This window comes from Mirounga angustirostris, unplaced genomic scaffold, assembly GCF_029215605.1.
Source record: "Mirounga angustirostris isolate CCGP_5_RB_7025 unplaced genomic scaffold, mMirAng1.0.hap1 SCAF_13, whole genome shotgun sequence".
NCBI lineage: Eukaryota > Metazoa > Chordata > Mammalia > Carnivora > Phocidae > Mirounga > Mirounga angustirostris.
The window spans coordinates 94,041,126-94,064,180 of NW_026991721.1; positions in this window are offsets into that span (position 1 = coordinate 94,041,126).

A 23,055-nucleotide genomic window follows, 5' to 3' on the forward strand; every position below is an offset into this window, starting at 1 on the left:
CAAGGAGACTCTGTGCTGAGCACAGAGCCTGACGTGGGCTTGATTTCATGACCCTGAGATCATGACCTGAGCCAAAACCAAGAGTTGGATGCTTAACGGCCTGAGCCTCCCAGGCGCCCCAGATTCACCTATTGTTGACAGTTTACCCCATCTACTCTGTTCTTTATTCTCTCTCTCTCCCTCTGTTTGTGTATATATATGTATATATACTATATGTACACATAGTTTTATATGTCTGTATGCTCATACATAATTTTTTTCTGAACAATTTGTGGTAAGTTACATACATGTGGCTCTTTACTCCTAAACACTTCAGTGTGTATTTCTTAAAACACACCCCAACACACACACACACACACACACACACCCTATCCTGCACCGGACTGAGGGTAAATAGTCAAAAACTATTTTTATAAGTTACTTGGATTTGTTCTTTCTCTCTTTTCCCCCCTTCAGTGTGGTTATGATCCTCTCTTGAAATATAATTAGGCTCATTTGTTTCCATCTTTTCCTTTCTCCCCATTCTTACTGATTTTAATTTATTTTTGGAATTTGTAGACTATTGACATGCTTGCAAAAGTCAAAACGATTGAAAAAAAAATAAAAGATACACTCAGAGGTACGGTTTTCTCCCATAACCCTCCCCCCTACCATCTGTCTAGTCTGATCAGGCTGCTATAACCAAATCCCATGGACTGAGTGGCTTACACACAACAGAAATTTATTTCTTAGAGTTCTAGAGGCTGGAAGTCTAAGATTGAGGCCCCAGCAGATTTTGGTGTGTGGTGAGAGCCTGCTTCCTGGTTCATAGATGGTAGGTCCTTTTGGCCGGGTTTTCCCATTCTTGAGGTCTCCATCCTCATGGCCTCGTCACCTCCCAGAGGCCCCACTTACTAACACCATCCCATTGGGGATTAGGTTTCCACATATGAAATCTGGGTGTGTGGGGGGGGACACAAATACTCCATCGATAGCATCATTCTTTCCCATTTCTTATAGATAATCCACCTCATTATTTTCTGGTTTAAACTTCCTCTGTTTCTTTTGTAATCCTAAGCTGATATATGTACATTTTTTTCTTTTCCTTTATTTCTCACACGAAAGATAGCATACCACACACGCTCTCTTGCACTTTGCCTTTTTCACCCAATAACATCTGGAAATCACTCCATATCAATTCATAGTGATTTCCTCTTTCTTTTTTTACAGCTGCATGGTACTGTATGCATGTGCCAGAGTATATTCAATCAATTGTCCATAAAGGCATGCTGTTTTTCAGGATGGTAGCACCCACTGTGGAGACTTTCCCCTTTGGAAGCTAAATGCACATCATGGGCAACAGGACATTCTGAGCATCTTGGCATCGGCTAGGACTCGGTCCCATTGCTCCTCGTATTGGGGTTGAGTGTTTCTGACCATTGGTCTTGTTAGCGGCACGGAGGGGGGCCCTCTCCCAAAATGTATGTGAAGGCCAGGGACCTTCCAGGGATTAAAAGACAAATCTGGTCTACTCTTGGAGCATGGACGCAAACATGTCTGAAGGATGGGGGCTATAGGGAGCAAGGGGAGGGATGAGACCCAAAGGAAACAGATAACATGAGAGAATGTCAGGGACACTCAAAACAAACTCACCTGAGTGAGAAAGGTATCAGGAACGGTAAGCCAGACCTAGTCTCTGGTCCTGCACCTCAGTCTTCCTGCCCCAGCCCCTTGCTAACATGTGTATGGTTTGAGATAAAAGAGCTGTATGTGCCCTTGAACTGAGATCTCTGTAAGCCGTGGGTGCTCAGGAACCTTGCCATGGGACCGCCCTTGACTGAGGAAGCAGACACATTCTCCTTGTTTGCAAAGTCAGTGTTGCAGCTGGGGGAGAAGCGGGGCGGGGTGGGGGGGGGGATTGCTCATCGGAACAGAGCCTGTTCTGGACTATGAGCTCTGGCATGGCCACCAGGCATGGGGGTCATCGTGGAGGCCGTCCCCCGACCCTGTCCAGGGGCGTGCTGCTTGACTAACTGTAGAACATTGCCCTTCTCTCTGTGCTGGAAGCATTTCCCTTTTCACTTTGCGACAGCAACCGTACTGAGTTTCAGTTTCCCCAGGGCTGGCAAAATCAGGAGCCTCCTTCCCGGTCTCTGCCCTAGGCCTTCTTCACTATGGTGTCGGTGGCCTTGGCAGTGGCAAGACACCCGCAGTAGAAAGGAGCCCTAGGTACGTGCACCCCGATGTTTATAGCAGCAATGTCCACAATAGCCAAACTGTGGAAAGAGCCAAGATGTCCATCGACAGATGAATGGATAAAGAAGAAGTGGTATATATATACAATGGAATATTATGCAGCCATCAAAAGGAATGAGATCTTGCCATTTGCAATGATGTGGATGGAACTGGAGGGTATTATGTTGAGCGAAATAAGTCAAACAGAGAAAGACATGTATCATATGACCTCACTGATATGAGGAATTCTTAATCTCAGGAAACAAACTGAGGGTTGCTGGAGTGGGGGGTGGGGTGGGAGGGATGGGGTGACTGGGTGATAGACACTGGGGAGGGTATGTGCTCTGGTAAGCGCTGTGAATTGTGCAAGACTGTTGAATCTCAGATCTGTACCTCTGAAACAAATAATGCAATATATGTTAAGAAAAAAAGAAGAAGATAGCAGGAGGGGAAGAATGAAGGGGGGGAATCGGAGGGGGAGATGAACCATGAGAGACAATGGACTCTGAGAAACAAACGGAGGGTTCTAGAAGGGAGGGGGGTGGGTGGATGGGTTAGCCTGGTGATGGGTATTAAAGAGGGCACGTTCTGCATGGAGCAGTGGGTGTTATACGCAAACAATGAATCATGGAACACTACATCTAAAACTAATGATGTGATGTGTGGTGATTAACATAACAATTAAAAAATTTAAAAAAAAAAGAAAGGAGCCCTAGAATGTCGCAGGGCTGCTGCTGGCCCTGGGACTTGGGTGGTGGATGCAGAGAACAAGGCCAGAGTGGCTCCGAGCCCACATGGGACTTCCCTGAAGAGTCTCAGCACGCTATGGGAACAGTGACACCCTAAAAGACTGACCTTCCTGCCACCACGCAGCTGGGGGCTCAGAGCCTTGAGATTTAGGCATTAAGTTTAGTGGGACCACCTTTTGACTTCTGAATGAGGAAGCCTGTGACATGTGGGTTGGACTTGGATGTAGAATCACCATAGACACCACTGATGCTCCCCCTTCCCCCGTGCAGCCTGCCTGACAGATGGACAGTTTGCATCATGCTAATTGGTATTACTTCTCTGTTCCTGTGTACATGCCTTATGCCCTCCCTCCTCTGCTTGCCTGTCCCCTTGAAGGCAGGGGCTGTCTCTTCCCCTTCCCCTGTCTCCCTACAACGTGTGTCTGAACTCAGAGGTAGTCAGGCCCTGGGGTTCACCAAGGTCCCCTTGTGCTCATCACTCCTGGAAACAGGTGCTCAGTTCAGGGCCTGCAGTCTTGGATTCCAGGGGGCCTGACGCCCTGAGCTGGGGAGGTAGGAAATGGGGTCCAAGTCTCCTATGCCCCCTCCTCCCAGAGACCTTCCCTTACCCCCTCCCCCCGCCCCATAGAAACACCCTTGTCACCACCCACCTTCTGACTCTGACTTAGTTTTCTTCTTGGAACTTTTCACTCCCATATTTGCCTATGTCTCTCTCATCAGAACTGAGCTTTATGAAGGCAGGGATTTCTGTTTTGCTCACTGCTAATTGGCCAGGCCTAGAATAGCGCTGGGCACGGAACAAATATCTTGGCAGATACTTGTTGATTAAATATAATGCTGCCGCACCAATAATGATGACAACGATAAAGAATTCCTAAATTCCGTTCTTTTTTTTAATAGATGAAATATGTTGCTTAATTTAAAAAAATCTTTAAAATGAAAATGTATTATTCTTTAAAAAGTATTAATTGCTAATGGTTTTAAAGGTAAAGAATGAGTCCAAAAGATAAAATATAACATCATTGGTGCAATTTAGTATGGCCTAAATTGTGCCATTTGCAAATGTTTGGGTTTTATTAAAATTCACTTATTAATTACTAGAAAATTATTTACCTAAAATATTATTATTTTTTTATTGGACTGATTTTATGTATATATATAGTTCAATATAAGAACATTTTTACTCTTTGTGTTTCTTTTCTGTACTTTTAGTTTCATTTCATGATTATTACTGAAACTAACTTTGTTGACTATAGGAAAGGTTTTTTCAAAAATCCACTGAGTATGGAATATGCTAGGATGTCACTGGATATACCCATAGGAGGCAACTTCTCTTTCCAATGTCCTGCCCCTTGGAACAAGGACCTATGAAGCGCAGGTCCTGCTGTGATGGATAGGAGGCATTTGGGGGAACCTTCTAGGGACAGTTGAGTCCCACCATAAAAGTGGGACAGCTGTGGTGAACACACCTCTTGGGTAAAAATTACACTAAGACCCTGTAGTTAAGATACAGCTGCAGTATGCTGTAACAAAATCCAAAATATAGTGGCTTATACAAAATAGTTTATTTCTCTCTCCTACCACAGAGCTGGTATGGGAGTGTCATAGGATAGGGACCCAGGCCCTTTTAGACTTTTCTTTTTTATTTAAAAGATTTTATTTATTTATTTGAAGAGAGAGACACAGCGAGAGAGGGAACACAAGCAGGGGGAGTGGCAGAGGGGGAAGCAGGCTTCCTGCCCCGCAGGCCCTTTTAGTCTTGTTCTCTGGCATGCCTAAAGTTGTCCTTGGTGATGGTTAATCTTATGTGTCAACTTGATTGGGCCATGGGGTGTCCAAATATTTGGTTGAATGTTATTCTGGGTTTTCTGTACTTTCAGATAAATTCAGCATTTAAATTGGTAGCATGAGGGGCGCCCGGGTGGCTCAGTCGTAAAGCGTCTGCCTTCGGCTCAGGTCATGATCCCAGGGTCCTGGGATCGAGCCCTGCATCGGACTCCCTGCTCTGCAGGAAGCCTGCTTCCCCCTCTCCCGCTCCCCCTGCTTGTGTTCCCTCTCTCGCTGTGTCTCTCTCTGTCAAATAAATAAATAAAATCTTAAAAAAAAAAATTGGTAGCATAAGTAAAGCAGATTGCCCTTCCTAATATGGGTGGGCCTCATCCATTCAGCTGCAGGCCCGAGGAACAAAAGGTTGGCCTTCCCTGGAGTAAGAGGGTGTTCCTCCTGCCTGCCTGACTGCTTCTGTGCTGGGACATTGGTCTTTTCCTGCCTTCAGACCTGAACTGAAGCATTGGCTTTTCCTGCACCTCGAACTTGCCAGCCTTTGGACTAGAATCACACCATCAGCTCTCCTGGTTCTCAGGCCTGCAGACTCAGCCTGGAACCTCACCACTCTTGGGGCTCCTGTCTGCTGGCTGCAGATCCTGGGATTTGTCAGCCTCCATAGTTGCATGAGTCAATTCCTTATAATAAATTTCTTTATATCTCTGTGTGTGTCTATTAATATGTATAAGTAAATATATAATATATATGCAAGTATATATGTTAATTATGTAGACACACACACATCCTATTGGTTCTGTTTCTCTGGAGAACCCTGTCTGATACACCCTTGTTCATGTGAGCCAAGATGCCTCCCCACAGCTCTGTGTTCCAACCAGGAAGGGAGAAAGGGGGAGGGCAGGGCATGCACCTTTTCCAGCAGCCTTGACCCATAAGTTGCATACATTACTTTTGCTCACATCCCGTTGGCTACAGCTTAGTTGCGTGACCACATATAGCTGCAAGGGAGGCTGGAAATGTATTCTTTATTTGGGCTGTTATGTGTTCAGCTAAAAATTCTATTACCACAATAAAATTCTATTACCACAGAAGAGGAAAATGAATATATGGTGACAAGTGGAGTTAATACAGAACTGAAATATTCCTCTTTCCTACCACTGAAGATGGTAACTCAGCAGCAGTGAATTCATGGTCCTGGAAGGGTCATGGATATCATACCCATCCTGGGGGGAACTGCTCCAACTGTTTGAATATCCTGCCTTGGAGCTGGGGAGGAACGGGAGTAAGAAATTTGTGCAACTTCCTTTTTTTGCCTGGCTGTGCCCCTACATGGGCATTTCCCCCTCTTTTAGAAGCAATGTGGTTTTACACATTCAACTCAGCTGACTTGCATGGATGAATTAAGGAGGATGAGAGTAAGCCAGTATTTCCCCAACTTGCTGGAAGACCTACTTTGGGTGTTTGTGAAAAGTGCATATACTGATCCATCCTGGAGACTCTGTTCCTTGGTCTGGGAAAGAACCCAGGAATCTGTAGGTTTAACAAACTGCCCAGGTGATTTCGAATCAGGTAAATTTGGGAAACCCTGGGCTATTTCCCCAGCTTATCCAGAGCCTGTCCAGAATATGGAGATTGACTACAAGACTATTCATGATAACATCCCAGGACAGGAGCTGGGGCATGGGGCTCACACAGGAAGACGAGGTGAGGTGGGGGGGCTGTAGGGTAGCTCTCGAGATGTGGTTTCCAAGGCCCCACAAGGGCCAGCGCTTATGGCTCTTCTTTCCAGACTCTCCCTGCCTTCTCTTCTGTGGCTTCTCACTTCTCCAGCCCGTGCCGACAGCTTTATTCTTTCCTTGTCCATTGAGACTGTGATCCAGCTTCAGTTAGCAACTGGGTCTAGTCCCACTCTCAGAGATGACTCCGTGAAATGTGGCAAGGAGAAATCTCCAACTCAGGACACTGGAAGCACCACCCGTGCTGGGTCTCTGACCGCTCAGGCCTGTGACATTCAGCTTGCCACGTGGCTTGTCCCTCTGCTTCAGCGGATCCTCCCCACACAGCCTCCTCTTCCTCGCGAACGTCCGAGTGAATTATGAGATCCACCCAGCGGAAGTGGAAGAGTTAATCAAAGGGATGTTTCTTCAGAGACTCCAACTGCACTTAGCAAGTTGACATTATTGAGTCTCCCTAGCTATTGAGGAGGGGCTCTGAGGATCAGGGAAGGACTTTTCTCTCCAGCCCTGTCAGCATCAGGCTGCCCTTCACGTCGCCCTGGGGCCGGGATTGGGGGTGCAGCGGGGAGCCAGGCCACAAGTCGGGGCCTGCCTGGGCCCTGCGTCCTGCCCTCCCAGCCGATGGGAGGTTGGCAACAAGTAGCAGCCCCTCCTCTCGGCAGGCGAGCAGGGTGAACTATCCTTCTCAGCCCATTAACACAGCGCACGCAGAGCAAGGTTAATGGAACTGAGATAGGGCTGGCAGGAGAGGGAGAGCCCCGTGGGGACCATGCAGCCCACCTCCTGTCGCTCAGCGCACTCGCCCCTCTTCTCCGCTCTGGGCCCATTCAAGGAATGTGTCCATCTGGGCACCTCTGCTTCAAAGACACGGTGGGGAGGAGGGGCCGAGTGATGCAGAGGGGAGAGGGCCATCTTTCTCCCGCTCTCTTGCCTGCAGGGCCCGGAGGGAGGGCGGCCATCAGCTCAGTTAAGGGAGTCATTAGAAGAGAAAATCCGTTTTTATGCTCACAGACAGGTCGTGTGATTGAATTGTGGGTGCAGACAGAGGCAGTCTGCAAATCTCGGCATACTGGGACCTCCGTGTTCGCTAGGCGGGGTCCTAAAAGGGCAAGGCAGAAGGAGTGCCGGCCACTGGGGTGAATGGGGTTCCCATCAGCCCGGCTCCCTAGATCCACCATTTACTCCTAAGTGGAAGGAAATGGCTCTAAGAGATGCAGATGGGTCTGAGGCCTGCCAGCAAATCAGATGCAGATCAGAGGGAGGAGGTGAGGAAGTCCCCCAGCTTTGGGGAGGATATAAGGTCAGTGGGGACACATTGCACAGATGAAAATGACATATTTCATAGCCCAAGATCCGGGTGCATTTTCACACCCACTGATTTGAAAACCAGTCAAAGCTGCTCCGATTCCTTTCCTTCTGAGGGAGAAAGGAGAGGGACCTCGCTCTCTCTGTGGCTTGCTGGGCAATGGAGGTGCTGTGCTGTTTGGCACAGTCCAGGCCTCAGAGGCGAGGCCGTCCCAGGATCCTGCCCTCCTCCCTGCCGGCCAAGCTCATTCTCCCACAGCGGGCTGTGTGCGGAGCACGTGCACCCAGTCAGTCAGGACAACGAGATTGTCACAGGACAGCATGCTCAGGTCCACTGAGGACATAAGACATGAGTGTGTTTCAGGGCTCCCTCATCCCCTTTGAGTTTTTGTTCTTAGCCCGGGGCCCTCCCACCAAACTGAAATTGAACCCAGACATGAGAGGGGGGCCTGCAGCCACGTTGTCTTGAGGCTTCGTGGTGCCGGCCTCCCCAGGCCGGAGGGCACCGCCTCCTTCCACCCAGTTCCGGCACATTCTTCCTAGACTTCTTTCTTGGGCCATTTCTCAGCAGGTGCTAAGTGGAGAAGATGCAAAATTGTCCCCTAACTCTTGGTTCATGGGGACATTCCAGGCTGCGGGCTAGGAAAGGTATAGAATTTTAAACCAGTTCCGGGGGTTGGGGGGTAGTATATGTGCCTGTGTGTACGTTTGGGAACAAGCTACTTCTGCTTCCTAATGAAAAAATAAAAGCTTGAAAGGGATTTGTTAAATCAACTAAAAGAAGCCCCTGGGATCTCCATCTCTCTGATGCACAAACCCTTCCCCAGTGTGCAAACGAATCAGGACCCACATGGATCCGATTTCACTCCAAAACTGGGCTGGCTTATAAAACCTGAAAAGGAAAATCGCCAAGGGCCAAGTTTGTTTTCATTTCTCTGTCCACACACTCCCAGAAGCTTGTTCTGGCCTCTCCACCCTCTGGGGAGACAGGGTGTTTGCATGTTTGAGTGGGAAAGGGAGGAAGAGAAGTCCCTATCATGACATCTAGGCCAGGCAAACTGGGAAAACTGGGCTTAGCCTTGTTATATGTCAGAGAATGCATGGGTCCTACTCCCCAGACATGGAAACAGAGGGGGACAGACAGTCGGGTGCTTGAGAAAGGGGCTCAAAGGAGATGGGAGAGTGTCTTTATCCTCCTTTCTGTCTCTCTAGGTCTTTCTTCTTAGGGCCTGACTAACAAGGATGATGAGCAGGACGGGGCTGTAGAAAACATCTGGAAAAAAAAAACCCTGGGGTCTGCCTGGGGGTCCAAAGATGTGCATCGGGGGAAGGTTTGAGAAACTCAAGCTCGGCTCACACTTAGTCCTCCCTCAAGGACTGCAGGATAATGCTGCAAGTTGCTTGTGGTATAATAAAAAAGACTGTGAGACAAAATAAAATAAAAACCTCTGGCCTTCGTCCAGGGTTCCTGGCCAACAGCTCCTAACGCCCTCAGAATCTCCTGAGTGATAAGAGTATCATTTCTTCTGTGTGCTAATGCTATGACTCCAGAGGGGTTGGAATGTGTGTGGGGGACCAGACAGCTTCAGGATGGGGGCTGGTGGCCAGAAAGCCCAGGCCGGGATTAGAGGGTTACAACTTTCAGTCCCGGGAGGGGGAGAGGGACAGGAGGCTGAGTTCCAATCACCAATGGCTATTGATCTACTCAGTCATGCCTCTGTAATGAAACCTCCATAAAAAGCGCTAACCAGGGACGCCCGGGTGGCTCAGTCGGTTAAGCGTCTGCCTTCAGCTCAGGTCAGGATCCCAGGGCCCTGGGATGGAGCCCCGCGTCGGGCTCCCTGCTCAGCAGGGGAGTCTGCTTCTCCCTCTCCTCCCCGCGTGTGCTCTCTCTTGCTATCTCTGTCTCTCTCTCAAATAAATAAATGAAATCTTAAAAAAAAAGAAAGAAAGAAAGAAAGAAAGCCCTAACCAACAGGGTTTGGAGAGCTTCCAGGCTGGTGAACTCACTGATGTGCTGGGAAAATGGCGGGCAGAGAGGGCATGGAAGGCTGGCTTCCCCACCCTTCTCCCAGACCTTGCCCTGAGCATCTCTGCCATTTGGCTATGTCCTTTCTAATAAACTGGTAAACATAAATAAAGCATTTTTCTGAGTTCTGTGAGTCATTCTGTGGAATTATTGCACCCGAGAGGAGGTTGTGAGAACCCCTGATTTATAGCCAGTCAGTCAGAAGTCCGGGTGATCCCCAGGACTTTTGCGACTGGTGTTCGAAGTGGGGGCAATCTCGTGGGGCTGAGCCCTGAAACCTGTGGGGTCTGACGCTAACTCTGGGTGGTTAGTGTCACAATAGAGTTGAATTATAGGACACTCGGTTGGCTGCAGAGAATTGCAGGATGGGCTGTGGTGTGGAAAAGCCACACATAGTTGTCAGAAGGAAGACAACTGCATTGCCGGAGCCCCACCTTCTCAGGCCCTTTGTGCGCGGACTGACAGGAAACAGGGTAATAATCATATAAAATGACTGGTGAGGGTCACTGGAGACCAAAAGAGGGCATAGACAGACCCCAGTTCCGTTGTACCAGCTCCCCACCTTCCCCCCACAGGGTCTCCCCAGGGGAAACAGGCTTGTTAGCTCATCTTTTTTTTTTTTTTAAGATTTTATTTATTTATTTGACAGAGAGAGAGAGAGGAGAGCACAAGCAGGGGGAGCAGCAGAGGGAGAGGGAGAAGCAGGCTCTCTGTTGAGCAAGGAGCCCGATGCAGGGCTCGATCCCAGGACCCTGTGATCATGACCTGAGCCAAAGGCAGATGCTTAACTGACTGAGCCAGCCAGGCACCCCTTGTTTAGCTCATCTCGCAGGTGTCCAGACCACTCTGCCCTGAGCCTCCACAACATGTTCGCAGTCGTATCTTCTGATCTGGGGGAGAAAAGGCCCAGTGACCGCTCTCTGCCTATAGCCTCCATCCCTGTTTCTCAAACTCTATTCCAAAGGCTTCCAAGTTAAAGCCCAGACAAGTCACAGAGCTTGTCCAGGGTCACACAGCATATAGGCCCAGATGCACGTGTCCTATTTCCTATGAAAACGCTGAAGCCACAGGCCATGCTGCTTCTCCCCTCTCTAGGGGAGCATAGGGTATCTCGGCACCCCAATGGCTCCTCCCTTTCCCCAGCTGCTTGGGAGCCGGGGTCCTCTGAAGTGAAGGACCTCCAGAAGTGTCTGGTATCTGAAAAGAGAGCTGATTGGCCCCACAAAGCCAAAAGAAAACTGCAAAATCAAAATTAATAAATGTTTGATTACATGTCTACAAAACATGTCAACTAGTCAACCGCCACTTAACTCCCAGTTATTCTAAATTATAATTAATGTGGAGTGTGTCTGCAGCTTAAGATGACTGATACATTGTGTGGCCTCCAAGTATCAGACTGAGTAGCAGAAGGAGGTCATAAAATGCCCCGTCCCTCCCCATCTCTGCTTCTGAATCAGAAAGCTGAAAAAGGCGAAAGATTTGAGAAGAGGAGAAGAGGTGAAGAGGAGTTCCCGGAGGAGGAGCCCAGCTCTGCTCTTGATGTGAGGCTCCTGGACCACGGAAGGCAAATCTAGTGCATGGCTCACCTTCTCCATCAAATTTTAAATAACTCCCCATTCTCTGTGTTCCAGGCCGACAGAGTTATGGTTCATTCAAAATGATGGCCAATCCCAACATCATCTGAGGTTGGCTTTAGGGCAGCGTCACAACCAAATGCCCCCAGACTAGACCCCCAACTTTTTGGTGACCAGTCCACCTGTGAAGGACTGGGGGGGGTACCACTGGGGTCGTGAATGGTCCACATTTATTCAAGAACATTCAACAAATACTTGTGCCAGGCATTAGGTTACATGCGGGCGGGGGCTGGGGGTGCAAATGTGAGCAAAACAGACCCCCTTCCCCTAGGGGGGCCCGTGTCTAATGCATAACAATTGTCAGAGTTTGTGCCATACTCTTTCTCATTTGATTCTCGAAAAGGCCCTGGGAGCACTCAGGGCAGACATTAGTTTAATTTTTCTTTTTTTTTTTTTTTTAAAGATCTTACCTACCCGTTTAACAGAGACACAGCGAGAGAGGGAACACAAGCAGGGGGAGTGGGAGAGGGAGAAGCAGGCTTCCCGTGGAGCAGGGAGCCCGATGTAGGGTTCGATCCCAGGACCCTGAGATCATGACCTGAGCCAAAGGCAGACGCTTAACGACTGAGCCACCCAGGTGCCCCTATTTTATCTCCCTTTTCAGGGAGGCCATTGAAGTTGTCTAAGTTGGCAGCTCTAGAGCCTGGACTCTAGCCCCCCACGTGCTGTTTCTATACACCTAGTTTTCTCCCCACAGGCCAGGCCCCTCGGTGACGGCCAGGGGGCTGTCCCAGCAGTGAAGGATTGCTGTCTGAGACTGCAGGCCTTGAGACCTCCTTTCGGGTTGAGCCTGCAGCCCTGCCCCCGGGGAGGGGGGAGGCTGTGTCCAGCAGCGGGGGGAGGTGGCTGCCAGGGCTGCTGAGCTGTTCCCTGCACTCTGGAGCTTCTGAGATTATCTGCGACTAATCAGCTATTTATTTCAGCCAATTCATTATGTTCTCTTTGAACCACGCTTCCTTTTCCGGAGAAAAGCTGCCCTGGAATTGGTTTGAACATTAAGGGCAAAACGTGCTTGCAGGCTGCATTCCGGGGCCAGCGCTGTGCTTCTGGGCCCACCCGCCCGCCGGCCCTCCGCCGGGCCCTCTCTGTCACCACGCCTTCAGCGAGGGACGGATGGGCTCAGCCCGCAGCTCGGTCCCCGGAGCACGTGTCCAGCCAGTCCTGCCTGCCAAGGGCCTCGATCAGCCTCCTCCCCGCCTTCCCCCTCTCCAGGCCTGCGATCTCAGCCTGGGCATCAAGGCGTCCTGTGCTCCATCAGGGCGCTGGGCTCTGCAGCAAATCCTGTGTCTCCCACTTTAATCCCTCCCGAGCTGCCGTTCAATCACCCCCCCACCCCGCCCCCAGCGCACGGCTTAGCTCTGCTCCAGTCCTCCCTGTGGGCTCTGTCACCCCCATCACCCGGCCTGATCCTGTCACCTGCTCTGCCAGCCCCCCTCTGCCCTGCAGCCACCCCAGATGAAAATCTACTTCCTTCTGTCACCCCGGCTCCTCTCCTTCCCAGCCCGCCCTCCCTGGCATCAGATTTTACCACCCAGTGCTCTGGTCTGGGCCTACCCTAGCCACTTTCTGACTCCCAGAGAGGGTAGCTGGGAAGATGGGAGGGAAGAGAGGGTCTCTCCTCCTCTCAGCCTCCAGACTCTCCCTAGGTGCTGGCAAGGTGGGTTGCCCTCACCAAAGCAAGCTGGGAAAAGCCCCAGAGCTGCGGGCCACCGTGGCCTAAGGCTCTTCTCAACCTCTCCCCAGCCTCAAACAGTCAAAAGCCCAGAGAGTGCGGTTTCCCCACAGGATACTCCCTCCCTCTGGCTCCAGCGGCCTCATCTTGGGGCTGCATGTCTATCCCAAGATAGTTCCTCCCTGGGAACGCGGTTGCCACGGCAACAAGAAGGCAGCCCCCACAGACGCAAAAGGGGCAGGGGGCCAGAGAGTGCAGAGGGACATGAAATTTGACCACGATGGCTGTGCTGGGCCCTCCTCCCCCCATCTTAAGGGACATGGCCCTTCTGGAGCACAGGTGGGCAGGGGTCCTGCCGCGGGCCTTATGGCAGAAGGGGCCAGGGAGCAGTAGAGACCATCCCACTGCAAATGCAGCCTGTCATCCTGGCGGATTTGGGGGACCTGTGAGCTGTGGAGCACAGACATAGAAGAATTATCCTCTAAGTCCAAACCCGTGATACATGGGTCTGGCCAGAGCTTGCCTGTGACAGTGTTGCTAGGACTTTATGGGAGAGGCTTTGCCCTAGAAGCTGTCAACCTCAGAGTTAGGATCATGCCCCAATACCTGCCACTTTCCTAACAGCCCCTCTGGAGCCAGCATTCATGAGTGTCCTAAACCCTTCCTTAACAGACTGTGACACCTCTTAGGGAAATGAGCTCCCTGAATTTATGCCCAGCTGCTCAGAGGAGCGGTCCCCTCGATCTGCTCCATACCTATGTGATGTAAGTGTTCAAGGAGTCCCCTCGGGTTCGGTGCTTTGGGATTTGGTGAACTACCTACCCTTCATCCCGCCCTTCCAACCCTCACGATAGCATACGCTTTAATTTCAAAGGACAGTATTTCCTAAAGCCCAATGTGCCCCAGGTGACTTTACAATATTACCTCATTTATTCCTCACAACCTTATGAGGTGGCAATTCGAATCTGCATTTCAAAGGTGAGGAGAGTTGACTTGTCCACCAGCGGGCACAAGGCAGAGGTGGGATTCGAACTGGTCTGACGAGGCGGTCAGTGCGGCTCCCAGGAGGACCCAGCTACTCTTGAGCCTATTGGTTTGGGAAGGGTGAATATAAATTAAAATAGGAGGCGTATTCCTCCCTATTGAAAATAAGGAGAGGACCTCTTCCTCCTCTCACTTTTCTTTCAGAGTTTTTTCCTGTGTCCTTGTCAAATGCATGGAAATCTTTATAATGGCTAGATCAGTCTCCTGCTGGTCTCAGAGCTCAGGCATTTCCTCAAAGACCTGAAAGCCACCTTTCTGAAATGCAAACATCAAGGGAGATAGGCCCCCTCTCTTGAGCTCCTGTGGGAGGCTAGGAGCCTAACTTTGGTGGGTTCCTCGCTCCCATTTGCAGAACCACCTCCAGTCACAAATTATGCGTTTGTTTTTCTTCTGGATAAAGCCAATAAGCTAATGCAGATGGTCGCCCAGTTACCAGGTAGAGGCAGGATGAAATATGTGTGACAAATGGTGCTGTCAAGACCTCTTATTTGAGGACGAGTTCTTGTCTATCATGGTGTATAAACAAGGGGCATGTATATAATGGGTTGTATCTGCCGGGCTACTGAAGGGGACCAGAATATGCCACCCCAAAGGATGCCCCTCTGGCATAAGGATTATTTGGAAGGCCACTGAGGAACAGCAGAAGCAGGAAAAGCTCTAAAATCAGAGCATAAGTTTCCCTTTTGTCAAGAAACTTGACATCAGTAAAGGAAATTTCCATTTGTACAAGTGTTTCCGTCTCCTGTAGCAGGAGGGGGAGACTCTTAACAGCTCTTATCAAAGGAAAAGACTTCAATCTGTGTGACAATCCCTACTGAAAAACCCTTGTTTGCCATATGTTTCCTGGTCACCTTCCCATAACTCTCCTCCCCGCTGCCAAGCCCCAAGCCCATTTTTCTTTGTGTAGCCTGAAGTAAGTCCCTAAATTCTGGCTCCCTTTCCGAGCTACATTTTTCTTTGTGAACTCCCGCGCGCGAGTGTGTGTAATTAAAACCGTTTTTATTTTCTGGTTAATCTGTCTGGTTATCAGTTTGATACCAACTGAACCCAGCCACTGAACCTAGGAGGGTAGAGAGAAAAAGGGTTTTCTCCCCTGTGCTATACAAGAGGGTGAGATTCCATTTTGTCTTTGAAGTCTCTTAGGGGATAAGCTGTGATATGCATCACATTCTGGTTTAATGCTTATTCGATAAGGAAACTGTCCCCACTACCATTGTAGAGGTTTTCTGGGTTGAGAGATTTTTTTTCTTTTTTCTTTCTTTTTTTTTTTAAAGATTTTATTTATTTATTTGACAGAGAGAGAAATAGCGAGAGCAGGAACACAAGCAGGGGGAGTGGGAGAGGGAGAAGCAGGCTTCCTGCCGAGCAGGGAGCCCTATGTGGGACTCGATCCGAGGACCCTGGGATCAGGACCTGAGCCGAAGGCAGACGCTTAACGACTGAGCCACCCAGGCGCCCCGAGAGATTTTTTTTTCTAATTTTACTTCTACAGTCCAATCATAGACTCCCTGTCCTTTGAATCTGTGCTCCTCACCCCTGCCTCCTCTAAGACTCTGGATGCTCACTGATGTCCAGTTTCCCAGTCTCCGGGGCAGAGCCTATTCTGAATTAAGCCTTGCTGGCGTGTTAACAGATGTCAGACCTCTGCTAAGGGTGATTCGTCCCTGCCTGAGGCTATCCCACATTTGGGGGGAGGTTTAGCCCACAGACCTGCCCCCCCCACTGACGTCACTCCCGTCTTCAAAAACCTTTGAGGTTTAAGAGATGAAGTCACAACTTAGTGATGTGCGCACCCCATAGACCATAACTTCTGCTGCTCTTCCAATTTATCTCCCTATTCCCCCCCCTACCCCCACCCCCGACAGATCATCCACTTGGCGATGCATTCATTTAGTGCCTTTGCTGACCTCGTTCCCTCTGGACTGGAATACTTCCTCCTCTGCTCTCCCCCAGGCCACCAAGGTCTCTGTTTCTTCAAGGACCCGCCCAGATGCCCCTGCCCTGGAGCCTTCTCAGGTGTGAGGACTCACTCCAGCACCTCCCGGCCTCGCCACACGGTGCGCCGCCCTCATCCCAAAGTCTTGTCTGCTCAGGGTCCCCTGCTAGGTCTGTGACGTGTCCTCTGCCATACACCGTTCTTTGAGGATGTGACCCATCTCCCTTTGCATCATATCTCCGAACTGCATCAAGCCCAGGGCCACCCCTGGCTGCTCGAATGGAATGCTCCGGCCGGGCGGGCCTTGGCGACAAGGGTCGGCCCTCCTGGCTCAGATGACGGAGTAGATTGGTGTAGGGTTTCCCAAAAGGGAGGAACTGAGAGACTTCGTGTTTTCTCCTCCTTCGCACTTTGAGAGTCATAGCCTCTTTCTCAGCTAATCAGCAGGTGGAAATGTGACCGTCCCGACTGGGCCACCCAGCACAAGGCCTTCCGGATCCTCTTCTCTCTCCTGAGTAATAAACAGAGTCGTTACCAGGTGCCTCGCTCAGCCTCCTGCGCCGGCAGGTTATTTATATGCAAATTTGCCTGTCTGTGGTTGTGGAGGCTCATAAACATGATAACAGAAGCTTCTGTAGGGGCTGGGACTTGATGGAGGGTGGGGAGAGGCCCTCTAGCTTCTGTGGGGAGAGTTAATACGGGATTAGCCACAACCAATTAGATGGTATCAAACCCAAAGGGACCCAGCAGCTTAGCTAAACTGAAGATCCGAGTGAGGGAGGGAGGGGGGCTGCGGCTGTCAGGAGGGCCTCACGCACCGGCGGAGCCATCCCCCAGGAAGCCAGGCTTGGGGGTAGAGTCTTAGGCCCCGGGCCCCTTGGAAAGGGGCCCTGGGAGGAAAGGCACCACAGTGACCCTCACACCAGTCCTGGCATCCAGGGATGTTGGTGGGAAGCATGGCAGCCCAGGAGGTGCGGAGGTACGGCATCGCCCGGGAGCCTTCCCGTGTGCTGACCCCTTCTCTGCCTGGTAGACTGCAGGCCACCCTCTGGAACACCCCTGGGATGTCCACTCCCCAGTCCCCCGCTCCAAACATCACACCATTTGTTTCGGGGTCTGCCGCCCCCCCCCCCCCCCCCCCCCGTACAGATCGCAGTGCCTGAAGGCTGCATGTGGTATCCTTGGTCTTTGACTCTCCAGGAGTACAGTACAGGGTTTGGAACAAAATAGATGGTCAGTAAACATTTGAGGGGAGACTGGGAAGGGAAACTCAAAGAAAGCCAAAGATATTTGGACTTAAATCCTGATATTACTTGAGATCCCCCCCAAAACATGTCTCTGGCATACGGATTATTTAGAGCTAAAGGCCATGGAGAGCTGGCAGGTATAGGGAAAGCTCTAAAACAGGGAACACGTTTTCTTTGTAAAGGGAGTTTACATCAATAAAGGCAATTTCCATTTGGAAACGTGTCTCCCTCTCCTGTACGGGAGGAGACTCTTCAGGACTCCTTCCAGTGGACCATGCACGGACTTATATCTGCAAACCAAACCCTACTAAACAACTTGGACACCCCCATCCCCATTTTTTCTGGTCACCTTCCCACAGCTTAACACCTCTGCCCAGAAGCACCCTCTCCTTTGGATGGTCTAAGATGGTGCGTGAGTCCAAGTCTATCCACCCCTCTGGGTGACTCATTGTTGGGTGCTCCCGTGTGTACATGGGAGGGTGCACACATGAATACATTTCTGTTTGTTTTCTCTTGTTAATCTGTCTTTGGTCAGTCTCATTACAGGCCCACAGCTGAAGAACCAAGTTTAGAGAGAGGAAAATATTTTTTTTCCTCCCTGCATACTGTTTTTGTGATCTTGGGCAAGTTATGTTACTCCTTGACCTCATTTTGCTCATCTGTAAAATGGGGGTAACAATCCCTCCAATGACGATCCTATGTGGCGAGATTATAAACCTCAATCAAGTTAGTTACATTTCTCCTGCCATTAACTGCTTCCCTTTCCCACCGTCCAGGGCATCCGGCCACTGGTCCAGGGGAGTCCATTCCCCGGGGAAGGCAATCGGCAAAACGAAGACTTGTGGATAATCGAGTAGGAAGAGAGAGGAGAATTGGTTGGAGAAAGAGAATGGAAAATGAGCCACAGCCTCTGAAAGTGCCTTTTTATTGGAAGGGCGTCCCTGAGAGGTAGCGGGCAGTGGGCGGCCGCGGAGCGCGGAGTCAGGGCCAGTGACCCTGGTGGGCTCTCGGGGCCGTCAGCACGCGGGCACTGGTGTCTGCCGGGTCCTGCCCGGTGCCGGACAGTTGTCCACCCAGCGGAGCGCCTGCACGTGAGGCGCCCTCAGAGTGGCTGCTTTCTCAGTGTCCTTACGACCCAGGGGCTGAAAGAGGACGTAACTACCTCCATTCTGACCTCAGTCCGTACTTTGTAATTGGTTAAGCTCTTCTGTCCCATGGCTCTCTAAACTCAGGCGAAAGACCCTGAAGCAAAAGCTGAAACTACCCCCTTAAGCAGTAGGGACTGCCCCGAGGCCAGCAGGAGCCCGTGTGACCCACCCCAGGACAAGGCTCGGCCTGACCTGCACCGCCCACCTGCACGGACCCACCAGCCTTTCTCCCACGTTCTCCTTCTATGAACTTGGCAGTATTTTCTGCACTTTGGAGACAGTCTGACAGTCCACGGCCTTTCCCGGTGTCGGCCTCCCTATGGGTGGCTGCCCCTCGTGTGTTCAGGACCCCGGGAGCAGGTGCTTTTGCCCTCCTGTGCCCCAGTTACAGGGCCTGATGCTGGGCTCCAGAGACTCCTGGGGGGTTCTGGGCCCTCCCCTGGGCTGCTCTGTGTGCCTGTCATTGTGCTTTGACAATGCATTCTGCTCCATTGGGCCACTCAAGCGTGTGCTTGGACCTCACAGAACATGCGGGCCAGAAGGAGCCGCGTGCCACATCAAGTCCAAAGCACGAGTTTTACCGATGAGGAAAATGAAGCCCAAGAGCCCATTATGGGCCCCACCTCACACAGAGCTTCATGGTGGGCCAGGACCCCGAGTCCTAGGTCTGGAGCTTGCTCTGGGGACTTCCCATCCATGCACAGTGGTCAGCGACCTTCAGAACCAACCCCGGGGATCAACACCTGGGTAGGAGAGAGCAATGGGCTGCGTGGCAGCAGGGTAGCCATGAGATATCCTCCTTCCCCTGGGTTCACAGCTATTCTCAGACTGTCTGGAGGTCCCCACACATCCCATAACCTCTGGGTCTAGTTCCTCACTTCTCAGCACAAACACTCCCAGGCTGGACCCAGGCCTTCTAAAACAAAGATGCAGACCGGCCTGGCAACTTCTTCCTTCTTGTCTTATAACACAAAAAACTGCTGTGAGTTCCCCACTGTGGGTAAGGAAAGCCCGGGCCTCAAAGATACAATGGCTTGGCTCCCCTCCTGGGGTGGGAGTGAGGAGGAAGAGGGGTGGAAATACCTTTCATTCCTTACCAAGGAGCCCACAGTGGAGAAAGCAAGACACAGCTAGTCTTTCACTAGGCTATTCTGCCACATTACATTCTTAACAAACCACCCTGCTACATTTCTAGAACAAATCTGATCATGTCTCCTCTCTGCTTAAAATGTTTCAGTGGCTCCACATTGCCCTCTGGATAAAGCCCAAACTCCCACCACAGAAGCATGTCCTGAGCTGGCTAGAGCTTCTCCTGCCTTGGTATTACGGCTGTCCTCCCTCCCTCTGCTACGGCCAGACTGACCTAGAATTTCACTATGTATTTCATCCTGCCCGCATAGAATGCTTTCTCTCACTTGGTCCCCTGAGACAAGCAGTTCCTTCAGCCTGGGACACCTTCTACTCTTTGCTTAAACTCCTTAGTCCTTCAAGATCCAGAGGGTGGGCAGGGTGCAGAGTGGAGACTCGTCAAGTGTAAGTGAATTCCACCCTCTGAGATGCTCAAGGAAATCCATGGTGCCCCCCAACACGTTTATCCAGGGTACCATATAGCTGTTTTATCCTTGACGTTTTTAGCATTACTTAGCCCAAATATCAGAACTTAGCCCTTTGTATGAGATTCATTGCTTCCCATCTTATCTTTAAGATAATTTGTGGATTATGCAGAGGCAGCTGGGTCGGTAGACTTTGCTCCTTATGCGGAGGTCGGTGGGCCTCCCCATTAGTCTTTAGTTAGAACCTCCATCCAGGGCTGGGGTCTCTCTTGACCCCTGAGGGAGGGGCCTCCTCAGCACCCAGGACCACACTGAAGTCCCTCACCCTGGAGAGTGTCAGGTCGAGCCCGAGACATGGCCGGGAGAGGTGGGAGAACAGTGTACCTCCCTCCTGGTGCCCAGAATCATCCAGGTCCGATGGAGCAGCTCCCCGAATACCTTTCGCCAGACTTATCCTGCAATCCAACTCCCATCCAGTCCATGAGGGCTTGGGAGCCTCCCCAGGGAGGACTTTCAGGGGCAGTGTAGCCCGTAAGCCCACTGGACCAGAATCCCGCAGGGAGGCCCCCAAGGCAGAGCACAGTGGAGGGCCCTCCTTCAGGGACGGAGACTGTTGCTGTTGAGAACAGCATCTCCTTCCTCAAGTGCTTACAGATTCACTACATTTTCTTTCCTTTTACCCACTTCTTTTTTTTTTTTTTTTGCAGTTTTTATTTTTATTTTTTTTAAGGTTTTCTTTTTTTTTTATTCTTATGTTAATCCCCATACATTACATCATTAGTTTTAGATGAAGTGTTCCATGATTCATTGTTTGTGCATAACACCCAGTGCTCCATGCAGAATGTGCCCTCCTCAATACCCACCACCAGGCTAACCCATCCTCCCACCCCCCTCCCCTCCAGAACCCTGTTTGTTTTTCAGAGTCCATCGTCTCTCATGGTTCGTCTACCCCTCCGATTTCCCCCGCTTCATTCTTCCCCTCCCGCTACCTTCTTCTTCTTTTTTTTTTCTTAACATATATTGCATTATTTGTTTCAGAGGTACAGATCTGAGATTCAACAGTCTTGCACAATTCACAGCGCTTACCAGAGCCCATCCCCTCCCCAGTGTCCATCACCCAGTCACCCCATCCCTCCCACCCCACCCCCCACTCCAGCACCCCTCAGTTTGCTTCCTGAGATTAAGAATTCCTCATATCAATATATACAATGGAATATTATGCAATCATCAAAAGGAATGAGATCTTGCCATTTGCAACGACGTGGATGGAACTGGAGGGTATCATGTTGAGTGAAATAAGTCAAACAGAGAAAGACATGTATCATATGATCTCACTGATATGAGGAATTCTTAATCGCAGGAAACAAACTGAGTGTTGTTGGAGTGGGGGGTGGGGTGGGAGGGATGGGGTGACTGGGTGATAGACACTGGGGAGGGTATGTGCTCTGGTAAGCGCTGTGAATTGTGCAAGACTGTTGAATCTCAGATCTGTACCTCTGAAACAAATAATGCAATATATGTTAAGAAAAAAAAAAAGAAGAAGAAGAAGGTAGCGGGAGGGGAAGAATAAAGCGGGGGAAATCGGAGGGGTAGACGAACCATGAGAGACGATGGACTCTGAAAAACAAACTGAGGGTTCTAGAGGGGAGGGGGGTGGGAGGATGGGTTAGCCTGGTGGTGGGTATTGAGGAGGGCACGTTCTGCATGGAGCACTGGGTGTTGTGCACAAACAATGAATCATGGAACACTTCATCTAAAACTAATGATGTAATGTATGGGGATTAACATAAGAATAAAATTAAAAAAAAAAAAAGAATTCCTCATATCAGTGATCCTTTTACCCACTTCTTGATGATGGGAGGTAGGCAAGAGACACAGGCCATGTCAAGGGCTGAGGGTCGTTCTAGCAAGCGCTGATTTATGTCCTGACTCCTAGAGCTGGGTGTGCAGTTGCCTCAGAGATGAGGTGCACTGTGGCCCGGATGTGTCCTGCTTTCATGCCCGCTGACGGGACCTTTGCTGCTGGCATCTCATGGAGCCTGACTCTGCAGGGGAAGGAAGAGCTCTCTGCCCTCCGTGACGATCTCACAGCCCCCGGGCATCACATGGAAGCGGCTTGGCTGCTCGGTGGGTCTCTAGGATACTATGCAGTCATGACCACATCCTTGGCACCATGGGGCAGGGCTGGGGAAGTCTGCCCATGAGAGTTTTTAAGCCTAGGGATGCGAGAGGAGCCTGGGCCAGGAGACCAGGCACTCAGGGATCGGCATTGCATTTGCCCACCAGAACCTCACCAAACCGTCGTCGTGCTTCCGCTCTCTCCGCTTCCAGGGCCCACAACCTTGGAGCCCATATTCTCTTCCTTCTCCATAAGTCTCCATATCAAGTTGGTCACTGGGTCATTTCCATTTCTCCTAAGCAATGTGTTTGAGGCCATTTTGACTTGGTCAGCCTGGTCTGAGTTTACACCCTAGTGGGTCTCCAGACTTCAGACTCTGGCCCCTCTAACCCACTTTTCATACAAATGCCCATGGCATCTTCCTTACATTCAGCTGTCCTCCTGTGACGCCCCTACTCAATAATCCTCCATGGCTCCCTCTTTTCTAGTACCATCTAATCCTTACTTACTCATCCTGAGTTTTGTCACTTCCCAGCCTGGTTACCAGTGATTTTCACATGTGTGAATCACAGCCCCCTTTCCGTCTTTGCTGTGCATGGCTTTTTCTGAAATTCTCTTCTTCCCAGATTTCCTATGGCCGCTATATCTCATTTCTCCTCCTACCTCTCAGTGAGGCCTGCTCAGTTTCTCAGATCATTCCTGCTTCTTTACTTTCTGCCCAAATCTTAAATGTTGATGTTCCCTAATCTCCCATCCTTGGCACTTTCTTCTCCTTCTCTGCCCATGCTCTCCTTGGACGATCTTATCCAAAGGTAGAGCTTCAGCTATTTGCTGCATATTTGCTGTTGATTTATAAACCTATATCTTTAGTCTAGACCAGTACTCTC